This window comes from Morone saxatilis, unplaced genomic scaffold, assembly GCF_004916995.1.
Source record: "Morone saxatilis isolate NCDOM2014 unplaced genomic scaffold, NCSU_SB_2.0 Contig1, whole genome shotgun sequence".
Lineage (NCBI taxonomy): Eukaryota > Metazoa > Chordata > Actinopteri > Moronidae > Morone > Morone saxatilis.
In genome coordinates, this window is record NW_023339651.1 from 14,369,310 (window position 1) to 14,380,807 (window position 11,498).

The 11,498-nt window shown below is 39.9% G+C and overlaps 1 protein-coding gene across 1 annotated transcript in view; it reads left to right on the forward strand.

The window, feature by feature from the left end:
- Positions 1–11,498, forward strand: part of snx29 (sorting nexin 29) — a gene marked incomplete in the record, with an annotated part of 122,016 nt that overhangs the window by 46,732 nt on the left and 63,786 nt on the right.

The window sequence follows — 11,498 nt, forward strand, 5'->3', positions numbered from 1 at the left end:
CTCCTCTCCTCTCCTCTCCTCCAGATGGGAACATCAATTCTTAATGCTCATTCTGCCACACTGGTACCCATCTACCCCCTGGGCGTACAAAACCAGAGCACAGGGCACCATCTCAAACACTCAGTATATTGCTTCATTCATCTGAAACACCTACAAGAAGATGTAGTCTTCTCTTTTTAATCAGCACTCCCAAGACACCTGAGCCAAATCCTCATTAAAAGTACTTCATGCAGCGCTTACACATCAACAGATCATTAACATATTAATTTTCAGACATTAGAATAACTACTCTCAACAACGAGACAATCACTGAGAAGATTGGCAGCCTCTTTTAGCCTTTGCAGTGTATTCTTCGTTTTCTGCTGATCGGATTGATTTGGTTGGAGCTTAGCTTCATTGTGTTAGGGCAGAGAGAGAAAATTAGTTTTTTTTACACAAAAAGGAAAAAGCACTATTCAAGTACAAATATACATAAAGTCTGAGTTGCTCAAAATAGCAGATAGTGAAACCCATAACAGAGAAATTAGTTCTGACATATTTATCCAAAACCAAAGAATTGAAGATACAGTTGTTTTCATTAAACAGCAACTTAACAAAAAGTGATATATATCAATTTTGCTGATCTGCAGTGATTTAAGTTCTCACATTGATGCAATGATGTAGAGGTGCTATTTGGAACATTTCTTGGTCTCAAAAGTTAAGTTTTATTGTATTTTCTGTCAAACTGGCAGTAGATTTAGTCTTTTAAACTGGCAGTAGTTGAATCGCAGTAGACGCTGTTACCTCAATGTATTTTTGGGCAGCAATCCATGGCAGACAGGATGGCTAGACGTGATCATTTGTTACTATGGCTTCATGTTGCCTTTTCAGTGCACAAAGAACACTGCCATTATACAAGTTTAAATGTCAGGGCTAGATGTTGCATAGTTATATAGCCACAGTGATGTATGGCATATTTTGTCATATTCCGTTTTATATCCATTTTCCTCTATCTATAAAGTAGATAGATACTACACACTAAAGCCCAGTATAACCAGTCTTTTCTTGGTTTTCCTGGTTTCTTCTTTCACTGGCAGAACTTTTCCCACCCAGGCGTTTCCATTTAGTCTGGAATCCAGTTTCCTGTGGGCTATTTAAAAAGTCTTACACATGCTTCCTGTACCTACCATCTAATTGTGGTTTAGAGGTTTTGCTACAGAGGAGTTACCTAATGTCTAATGTAGTTGTTAATAATTTGACCCCTTTAACTTTTCTCATTAGTCATCAGTGCTAAGTGGTCGTTGGTCAGTGGGCGGCTCCAAGCAGTAAGAGCTGCAGCAAACAAATGGTCTCTGTCATTAAAGTGGATGATAGCAGTGCAGGTGCCCTTTAAGAGCAAAGAGACTATTAACACAATAACCAAAAAGCAATTAGATTGACTTTTTAAAATGGCAGTCAATTAGCAAAGCTGCTGCGCTGCACGGTGGGAGAGGTGAGAGAGAAAGACAGAGAGGAAATTAGAGTACTGGGACACTGGGTGATGATGCAGCTGCTGATCACCGGCTGATCACAAGCTGTTCTGATGTCACAGGGAGACAAACGTCAGATGATAGCTTGCCATTTGATGCCGTTAAGCAAAATCCAAATTTTTGTATAGCCTGAATTATCAAATAATATCAAATAAGAATCGTGTTTTCAGGAGTTTAAAGGCGAGCGGTATCCAGTTGGTTTCAATCTGCAGCCTCACTGCTAGATGCCACTAAATCCTACACACTGGTCCTTTAAGGCAGTAACTCAAGCTCGTGCTGTATTGATTAAAACATCTAGGACTACATTTTCGCTGATCCATGTCTGTCCAGTCACACATTTCAAAATTCAGGTTTAGTGCTTTCAAGAAATACACTGGAGAACAAATGAAAAATCCGCTCAGAGCACTTTTTGCAAGATGCTACAAAGAATCTTAAAAGTAAACTTCACCAGGATTCTTCTCACAAAGTGCCTTTGTTTATGCCTTAAAGAATTTTAAACTTTTGTTGAAAGTGGTGTTGTGCAGGCATCTGTCTTTGTCTTATGTCTCCTGTCAGAACAAAGAGAGGGCCAGATTGACAGACATAGATTTATCCTAATTTTTGAAGTTTCGAGTGAATTCCATGAATAGGACTCGAGTTTGTAACACTTTTTTTTCTTCTGAAGAACACTTCTATCAACGTGCCTGCCTGTCTGTGAGTCTATTTGTTATTCAAGGGAGAAGTACACAGCTTTAAAGAAAATTCTGAAAAAGGCACTCCTCTCTCCATGCAAATTAAAGTGATTTACTCTCTGAGATGTTTTGGTTGTATCCTGTTAGGAAGTAAGAGCACTCTCTGATCTGGAGAGTGAATCTAGAATAAATTATGTCAAGGCTTCACCAGGTGTGATTGTGCAACCTGCTACTATAAGGAAGCAGACTTGACGGGAAACTCATGTTGTCATGGGAATAGACAAGATAATGGGCAAGTTGGCCTTGGTTGGCTCTGTTTTCTGTGAATGTGATAAAGTGTCAGATTTTTTGGGGGGGTGTCAGTGTTTGGAAAACAGGAAAATGTACACTGAACCACTGAGACATGTCAACCCATGTTGACTTGTGCCTCGACCCTGCCAGTGTGTGGGCTTACATAGAAAATAAAAGGCATGGGTGTTTTAAACATGCCCTTGGTCTCTAATATGATGAAGCGGCATCAGTTCAGTAATTTAAGGCATTTTGATCGCCTGAATAACAATGCAGGTTGTGTATTTCTCAGGTCCCTTTTTAAGTTCTGTTAGAGCCGATTAAAATATCAATTAAAGACCCAACTTGAATCAGAAGGGGCTACAAAGGGGCTGGTTTGGGTTGGGGCGTTTGGGTTTTTCAGGGGGTTTGTGCGTACCTGTGCCGAGGGACCAAAAAGCCAACATATGTTAAAACTTTAGTGAGTATTTTCTTGCGCAAATTGGCAGATATTTAGAATATCATGTCAGCAGGATAAAAAAATCCAGAGCGTCATGTAGCAGTGAACTTGTATTGAAACAATAAAGAAATTGTGGGTTTCGTCAGTTCAGTGGCAGGAAAAGTGAAAACCTTCTGCAAAAAAAAAACCCTGAATGTAACTGCAGGTTTTACAGAATAAAGAACTGATATATCAATCCAACTTTTAACAATAAGACCTGCAGTCACATTTGTGGTATAATACTGTAATTCTGAGCACTGATTTTCAGTGTGTATATCAGCACCACACGGCGAGGATCACAAATGTTAATATGCACGGAGGAAAGACTGTATTCACTTATTATTATTTATGGCCTTCTATATGAATAACAAATGACCTTCTGTGGGTGTAAAAGCTGACTTATAATGCATTGCTTGTGGTTTGGTACAAGTTGTTTGTTCCTGAGCTGTCTAGACCAGTAATACAAGATTTAAGAAAGGTTATGCATTTGTATGCTTTTATGTGCAGGCATACACAATATTTCATGCATAACTAAATGTTTGCATGCTGTGTTATGTGAGTGGTTTTGTAAGCCACTCAAATCAATGCGTGTGTGTATTTGTGAGTCACTTTGTAAGAAAATGGGTGAACATGGCGTACGTATTGTTTTTTTAGTAAACCAGCTCACGTCTTGCGCGCGATTGGTTGTGTAAATGTGCGAATTTTGTCGTGCATGAGTGTACAGGCGCTCTACGAATGCTTGATAACTCTTTTAATAGGTTGCAGCAGATTGAGCTGTGATGCTTTCCAGCCCAGACATTTTTGGGTCAGAGTTTTCTTTTTTTCTAATAATTGCTTTGATCACAGGAATAATTAGGTTTTCCTTTTTCCTCTGTTTCAAACGCACACACACGTTAGCAGGCAGAGGTACCTACCCATTTCTCTCCCATCCTTCACTGTGCAGTCATGTACCTTTAAAATACACTGACAAAAGGTTTTGGAACAGGCAACAAAACAAGTGAAGTACTGTCAGGTCAAAGATTTAGCGAAAACTCAATCTTCTTAATGCAGCAGAACCTTTACTTTAGTGTGCGGATAAGAAGCGATAATCGCTTTCTCGAAGCTGCTGTACTAACTGTTACCTGCTCGTCGAATAGAACTGGGCATGCTGTGCTCAAGGTGGAGACTTCAAAACTCCAAAATTCAATTACAACACCCCCCACTGTGTTTCTTTCCTCCTGAGTCTTTTTATCTTAGAAGTACAGTCATATCAGGCTATGAAGTGGATTCTTAGAAGCACAAGTATTCTGGCAAGTTTTAGTTTATTTATTTTCTTGTTTTCAAGGTAGTAATGATGCAATCATGATCACACAATATACAGGCAACAAAAAGGGATTAATATTTCTTTCTCTATGTTAGAGTTAACTGCAGTAACTCCAAGTCATGTTGAGGTGAAGTTAGCAGAAAGAAGACATTTCTTTATTACGAATTTGCTAAAAAGTTTGGACCACCATAGCAAAAGGGCTTATTTTTCTGAGTTGAGAGTTTTGACACAACTGAATTTCCCCTGTGGAAACTTAAGCCATCAAGGTACTAAATATGCGCTGAATGAAGAAAGTTTTCCACAGGTTTAATTTTGTGAAATGAGATTTTGCACGGCAGAGTTGGAGAAGTGAGCTGTGTGCTTTTCGATTCTCTCTCTCTCTCTGTGTGTGTGTGTGAGTGTGAGTGTGAGAGAGAGAGAGAGAGAGAGGGAGAAACATGCGTATATATGATGTGTCTGTGCATTTATGATACTGACAGTGACACATGCACAGTTATCCAATTTTTGTTCTCACTCAGATTATGAGAATTTCTGATTAAGCGCTTTACATGCCTTAACATTTCTTATAAATATTAATTAAATCATTCCACTACACATAATCCCAATATCGATCGCCCACCCCTCCCCTATGGGAGCAACTTCCCATTTCATCATTTGCACCGCACAGTATTGCACGTTGCTCGTATGCAGCTGTGTTCTGCAAACCTCAGTGAGCGTTCATGTAATGCTTAGAGGTGTTGAAGGCTAAACAAAGGCTGAGCACTTCAGATTAGAGCAGATGATAAAATAAAACTTTAATAATCCCCATGGGGAAACTGGGTCATTGCAGAAGTGAAGAATAGAAGACAAGAGCAGAGAAAATGGAGACTTGCAGATAATACAAGTAATTACAACCAAAGAACATACTGTACTGAGGGTAAAACACAGGAGAAGCTAAGATAGGGCATATTGGTTGGCAGCAGAAGGTTACAAACGTCACGTTCATTTGGACAGAGCTTTCAACATATGTTCAAAACATATGGTCAAAGATGTAAGCCAAGCATTTGCAGATTTGTTTAGGTATGTGTAACTGTGTCTAATGAAGCCGTAAAGGCCTAAAATAATCTTGTCAAAAAATGGACCAAGTGCTGGAGGTTGCGGCTTGTTCAGGTCAATGTGACAGGCTTATTTGGATAATGCGCTTGTCCAAACAATCACCCCGCTGATTTGATCAGTATTGCCATAGACGCACAGGCTGAATCTCTCATTATAACGTCAGCGCAACATAATCAGATTTTAATTGTCTGAGTCCTTATAAGAGCGTCAGATGGACTTTATTGATCCTGGCAGCTAAATTGGGTCATTACAGTAACAGCGATTAGAGGTGTGTGTCATTTTCGGGAACACGAAACAAACTAATTCTGTGATTCTCTGTTGATCCCTGAAGGAGAAATTAATGTTTTTCATGTGACCTTCAGTACATGGATGGGATGTTTTAGGACGGCTGATCAAATAGGAGTTTTTTAGCTGCCCCAAAGCCATAGTACATACTCACCTATGTAGTATGTGTTCTGTACTGTTCTTAATAGTATATTCTTGCAGTTATTATGCCCAAAATGAATGTACTTATTAGGGTTGTTATAACAGAAAGAAATACTGCCACTTAAAAACTGTTATACTTTGTTTCTGAGATGTTACATTGCAGAATTTGTCCCCCATCTATGAGCTACTTCTCGATATACTGTTTTGCATTGTGGTACCATTGCGTCCATCAGTAGCACGATCAAAAATCAGGTGGATATAGTAGCCTACTGACAATGTTCAGTACAGGTGAATTATTCAGTGTAAACCCACTGCACGCTTAAAAATAGGATAGGGTCAGTATGTAGGATGCTGTTGTGACATAGCCACTCAATATACATACATATCAGTATATTTTATGGCCACTTGGTGGCAGTTGACAAGTTCTAATCAGAACAATGAAAGCTCTGGTTTTGTGTTCACTAATTCCTGAGGGAAATTTCTGGCTATTATATGCTAAACACTTCTCTGTGTTCACGTGCTAGCTGCTAACCTGGTCTGTCTGTCTGTCTGTTTGGTGCTCTGCTGGTAATGAATAGTACTGCAGATTTTGATTCTAATTCTCTGTAGGTTTATCACTATGAGCGACCACGCTCACATTACACAATTTTTTACTTTGTTAAATATCCCTCCAGACATGTTATAAGACATATATACAAATAGTCTGACTGGAACAATAACGTGGGTCCGATGTGTTTATTCTCCCTTTCCAAAAAATTCCACATTTAAATTCCTTAAAAAGACATCTACTCCTTTTAATTCATTAAAAATTTCAGAATCTATGAAAATGCAAATTTTGTTTATTTCTAAAGATTTCCTGTTGAACACAAGATGTCTCCTACTTCACTGTAAAGTCCATTCTAAGTGTATGTGCACTTGAGGCTTCAAGTGTCTACATCACACTTGTATTAGTTACATACTTCTACTATAGAAAAAACACCTATTTTTGAGTGGAGGGGACTTTAATATAAAAATATTCATACCTGCATGCAGCTTTAAAGAGAGAGGTAGGGCAATGGTAGTAGAAATAAGATAAATAAGATATTCAAATGATGAAGAATATCAAGCCACAGGGAGTCTTTCAGCATGTGTTATTGACTGTGCCCATTTTATCATCAACAAAATCTGAAAATGGGTCTAAGAAACTCAGCAACACACTGTTAATGTTTTTTTTTTTTTTACCATCACAAATGTTCCACATGAGTCATGACCATCTTTAGATGCTCTTATGTCACCAGGCCTGTGACATCTCTTCTTGTTACTATGTATCGCTGGTAAATAGGAAATGTTTGTCTATTAGTATTCCTTACCATCTGCCATTGGATTTTACACTTACATTTTATATCTTGGTTATTCAGCTGATGCTTTGAGACTAATGAGACATTGTGTTAAGGGGGCAGGTCAGTGTACAATCAAAAAGTACAATCAAGTGAAATCATGATGTTTTCCACTGTTACATTTCCAGGAACAAAATTGCTTTCAGATTTCTATTCAGAGAGTTGGGACATAATTTGACCTGGTGTGTGGTGTGAAAAAGGATATTCTGGGAGCAGAAGAAAAGTACTTTTAACTGCTTTTCCCTTTTGTGTGATACAGGGCTGAAAAGGGCTGTGGTCTGGTCGTGATTGATGGTAGATGGCAGTGGTTTGCTCTGATTGGAGCTATTCTGGACACTTCCAAGAAGAGAGCAAAAAAAAAGCTCAAAGAGCACCCTTGAAATGAAAGTAGAGCATGCACACAAACAACCAGATGGCCTCGAAATGATAGGTTTGACTGTGTGTGTATGTTGTACTCTAGGTATATTTGTATACATATAGAGCTCTTTTTACTGTGTGTGTGTAGAACAAAATGCAAAAAACATTAATTTGATGCAGGGTATCATATTAACTTGATCCTGTAAATTTAATTTGTTGAATAGTGTTTTCGGAGGAGGATCAGATTCAGATGCATGAGAACATTTTGTCATTTGGTCACATTTCTTGGTATTCTTTGTTCAAGTGAAATTCCTCACTAAGCTCAAACCAGAAGACACCGTTCTCTTGCACATTGTTTCCCATCGTAATTGGAGCAGCATCTTTCATGCCACCTCAGAAAACTCAGGAAAGCTCAAGACAGGTGTGGAATAGCCACTCTATGTGTTTTGTGCATACATGTATGTTTAGGATGTCAGTGTTTCTCCTCCCATGATCAGCGTTCCTCTGGCTGAGCCAGGCCAGCACAGAGCTTCCCTGATTGGAGGCATCAGAGCGAGGAGAATAGTGATTTCCACGCCTTCTGTCTCATGTGTGTGCAAATGAAAAATCTTGTGCGGTTTGTTCCATGTAACAGCACTGAGCTGGCTTGATCTCTCTTTTCTCTCTCAACACACATACATGGACTAATACACAAAGGCCTGCGTTATCTGAAGGAGGGGAATGCGAGAAATGAACTATGAACGATTAGAAAATGAAAGAAGATTGCTTTTGATTAGCACGCGTTAATTAACTCAGTCAGCCGCTTGCCTGCTCCCTAGCCAGCCCATCAACAATGTATGGCCTGACTGTGATTAACTCAACTTTGCGTGTGCATGTGTGTGTTAGAGAGAGCAGAGGGAATGCTTGCTATTGTTAATGTAGACATTTTTTTCTTCCTCCTGATTTTGATCATGTCGTTTTATAATGAAAAACAGATAAACCTTGAACCTCAATTTGCTTTTTGCCTTTTGTTGCGTTGGTGTGTGCGCGTGAGCAAAAAATGTTTTTATGCATGTTTTTATTGATATGCATGGTGGGAAGGTGCTAGCCTTCACATGATTAGTGGCACGGGACGGCTGCAACACCACAGCACAGAGCTCTGCCAAGTTACATCGATTGGCAGTGAATGATTGATGGGGGGGAAGAACTTAAAGGAGAGATGAGAGAAAGATGGTGAGGATGACAATGTACGGGAAAGGAGTCAGGAAGATTTAAAAGGTAAAGTAGGTATGAAGAAAAAGGATAAATGAAGGTTGCATAACCGAGCAGAAGGTTTGAAAGAAAGACGCAACAAAGTCAAGCAAAAGGAAACCAGATCAATACCGCATGGAGGAGAAGACTCAACAAAAACAAGGACGTAGTTTTAAAGTGAAAAAGAGATGAAAGAAAGTTAGGGGCACAAAAACAGAACAAAGGATGGGGAAGCAGGAGCTGGGAGGGATGGAGCGATTTCGTAAGAAGATAAGATATGGAAGACGAGATTCAGAAGAGCCCCAATTTCACAGTGGTGTGAGTGCCGCGGGTTTGTGCTGTTACGGCATTACAAGGAGCTCTCCACTTGATTGCACATTAGTCCTATTGTGGAGGGAGCCCTGCACATGTTTTATTTAGCAGGCTCGCTCCGGTTAACAGAGCGGCCTCGGCTGGAGCAGGATGGACGTTTGTTTGTTCTGTGGCCCGCTGCGTGCTCAGGGTCGCGGATGCAGAGCCATGTCTCCCCACTGCTAATGGACAGAGCCGCATTAGTCAAGTGTGTCAGCCTCTGCCCTGCTTTCTCGACAGCAGGCACCGACGCTATTATCACCCGTCAAAGCTTCCACTTTGGAGAGGATATTTAAGGTTTTTCTTGATTTCACGGAAGGCTTAGGTTACAAGTCATTTCTAATGTGAGATTTCTCTATTCCTGCCTTTTCTTCTGTTTTTGAGCATAAGAAGCTGTAAATGACCCAGCCGCTTGGTGTAATGCGTCTGAGGTCAAACGGATTAAGCTTGTCTCCTCTTGTCCCTCTTTTACCTTGTTCCCGCCAGCTGGTAGCAGTGGCAGATCATAAAAGAGAGCGAATATCTCAGCTCGTCCATGTTTCACCATTTGCCATCACAGTCCTGTGGTGAATCTTTCTATAAACTTCCTGACCTGCAGGAAGTTTCCAGCCACTTGCCCTCAACACCCCAGGCCAGGCAATCAATGGAGAAACACTTAGCTTCAGACAGCAGTTTGTTCTGTAAGATGTGGGGTCCGGCTCAGAATTAGAAAAGCTTGAATCTGCAAGTGAAAACAGCAGAAGTATGCAGAATACACAGAATTTAGAAATCTCAATTATCGGCCACAAATAGAGGTGCTTATACTGCCTGAATTAGGTGGGACATCGAACACCGCTCTTGATAACCTTTCCTCACTCAGTAAAGATTTGTTCTCCCCCCAAAAATCTTGGTAAGGCTATTCAGCACGAGTATCGACTAATACCTTTTGTTGCTTTTCTGTTTCTTTAAATGTGTTTTCACTTCACCTTCATCCTCTGTTTGAGATCTCTGAGGGGAGTCCGCTCTGTGTGTACAGTAGACCATTATCTATGTATGATAGCCATTCGCTGCTGCTCTTTCAGCTCTGTGCTCCTGGGAGGAAAAACAAAAGGATGAAGGTCTCAAAAAGGGGGTTGGATGATTGGACATTTGGAATTCAGTGATAACCTGAATGAACTGGTCCCTTGCTAATGTTTTTCTTTGATGCAAAATAAAATGTAGCCATGTGCAAGACTCGTTTAATTGTGGAAGGATGAGCACATTTGTATTCATTTAATTCGAAACGCACTGGGACTTCACTGGCTGATATTAAGTGTTGATGGTTTTGTCTTGTTCTGACTCCTCTAACATTGTTAGACATAACAAATTAAACCTTCAGGACAAAGTTGACTTATCTGAATTTCATTAATTTATTCTTGGCCTTGTTGCCAAATGGTTATCATGTTTGCTGTCTTAAATAATAAAGAATAAATTGGTGAAATTGATCAACTTTCTCCTGAAGGGGTGTGTGTGTGTGTGTGTGTGTGTGTGTGATGGGATAGACCTTCTGGACCACCTATTATCTGTGTTCCTGTCAACATGATACAAAGATAGTAAATGACTACAAAAAGGTTACTACACAATACACTACATCCTAACAAGGATCCCTTTTTATCTTTGTATTTAACGTTGAAACTTTTATGACTTTAGTTTAGCACCACAAACAAAATACTGGGAAGGCAAGTCCTTTAAAAGATCAAACAAGTGAAATCTGTTTGTCTTGTGACACGAGGATATAAGGTGTTGCACATTATCCCAGTTTTTTATCAAAAGTCTGTACTCTCACTTCTCACTGGATCTCATCAATTGGCCGCTTGTTCGAAATAAACATTTGAAAGCAGAACGAAGTGCATTTTTTAACATTTTTCCTCTTTGGTTGACACATGGCCAAACGCAAAACTCAAGAGCACAGTTTTTTATTGACATAACAGTTCGAACATTCAGGAAATTATCCTCAGCGTGTCCTGTATGTGTCCATCTCTCAGTGGATTCCCCACTAAACTGGCTCATTCTCTCACACACTGTGATCATTAGAGAGGCGTCTCTGGAGATGCACACACTCGGGTGAATACCCAGGGGATGGACTCTTCTGGGAATGGCACAGTGTTTCGCAACACACACACACACACACACACACAAATCAACAGTTTTATAATATAATATTATACTTATAGGAGCATATTGCTCATATGTAGCTCAATATTTCTGACGTTTTATAAATGCCACACACACAAGCACACATCACACACACACATGCACAGCTGCTACGGAGTTTTGCTCAGTTAGTTTTGTTATTACAGACCAGCTGTCTGCCCAATTTCCTAGATTCAGGAACATCTGTGTGTGCCCCCTTCTCTCTCTAACTCACCCCCACCCCTCTGTCTCTCTCTCTCTCTC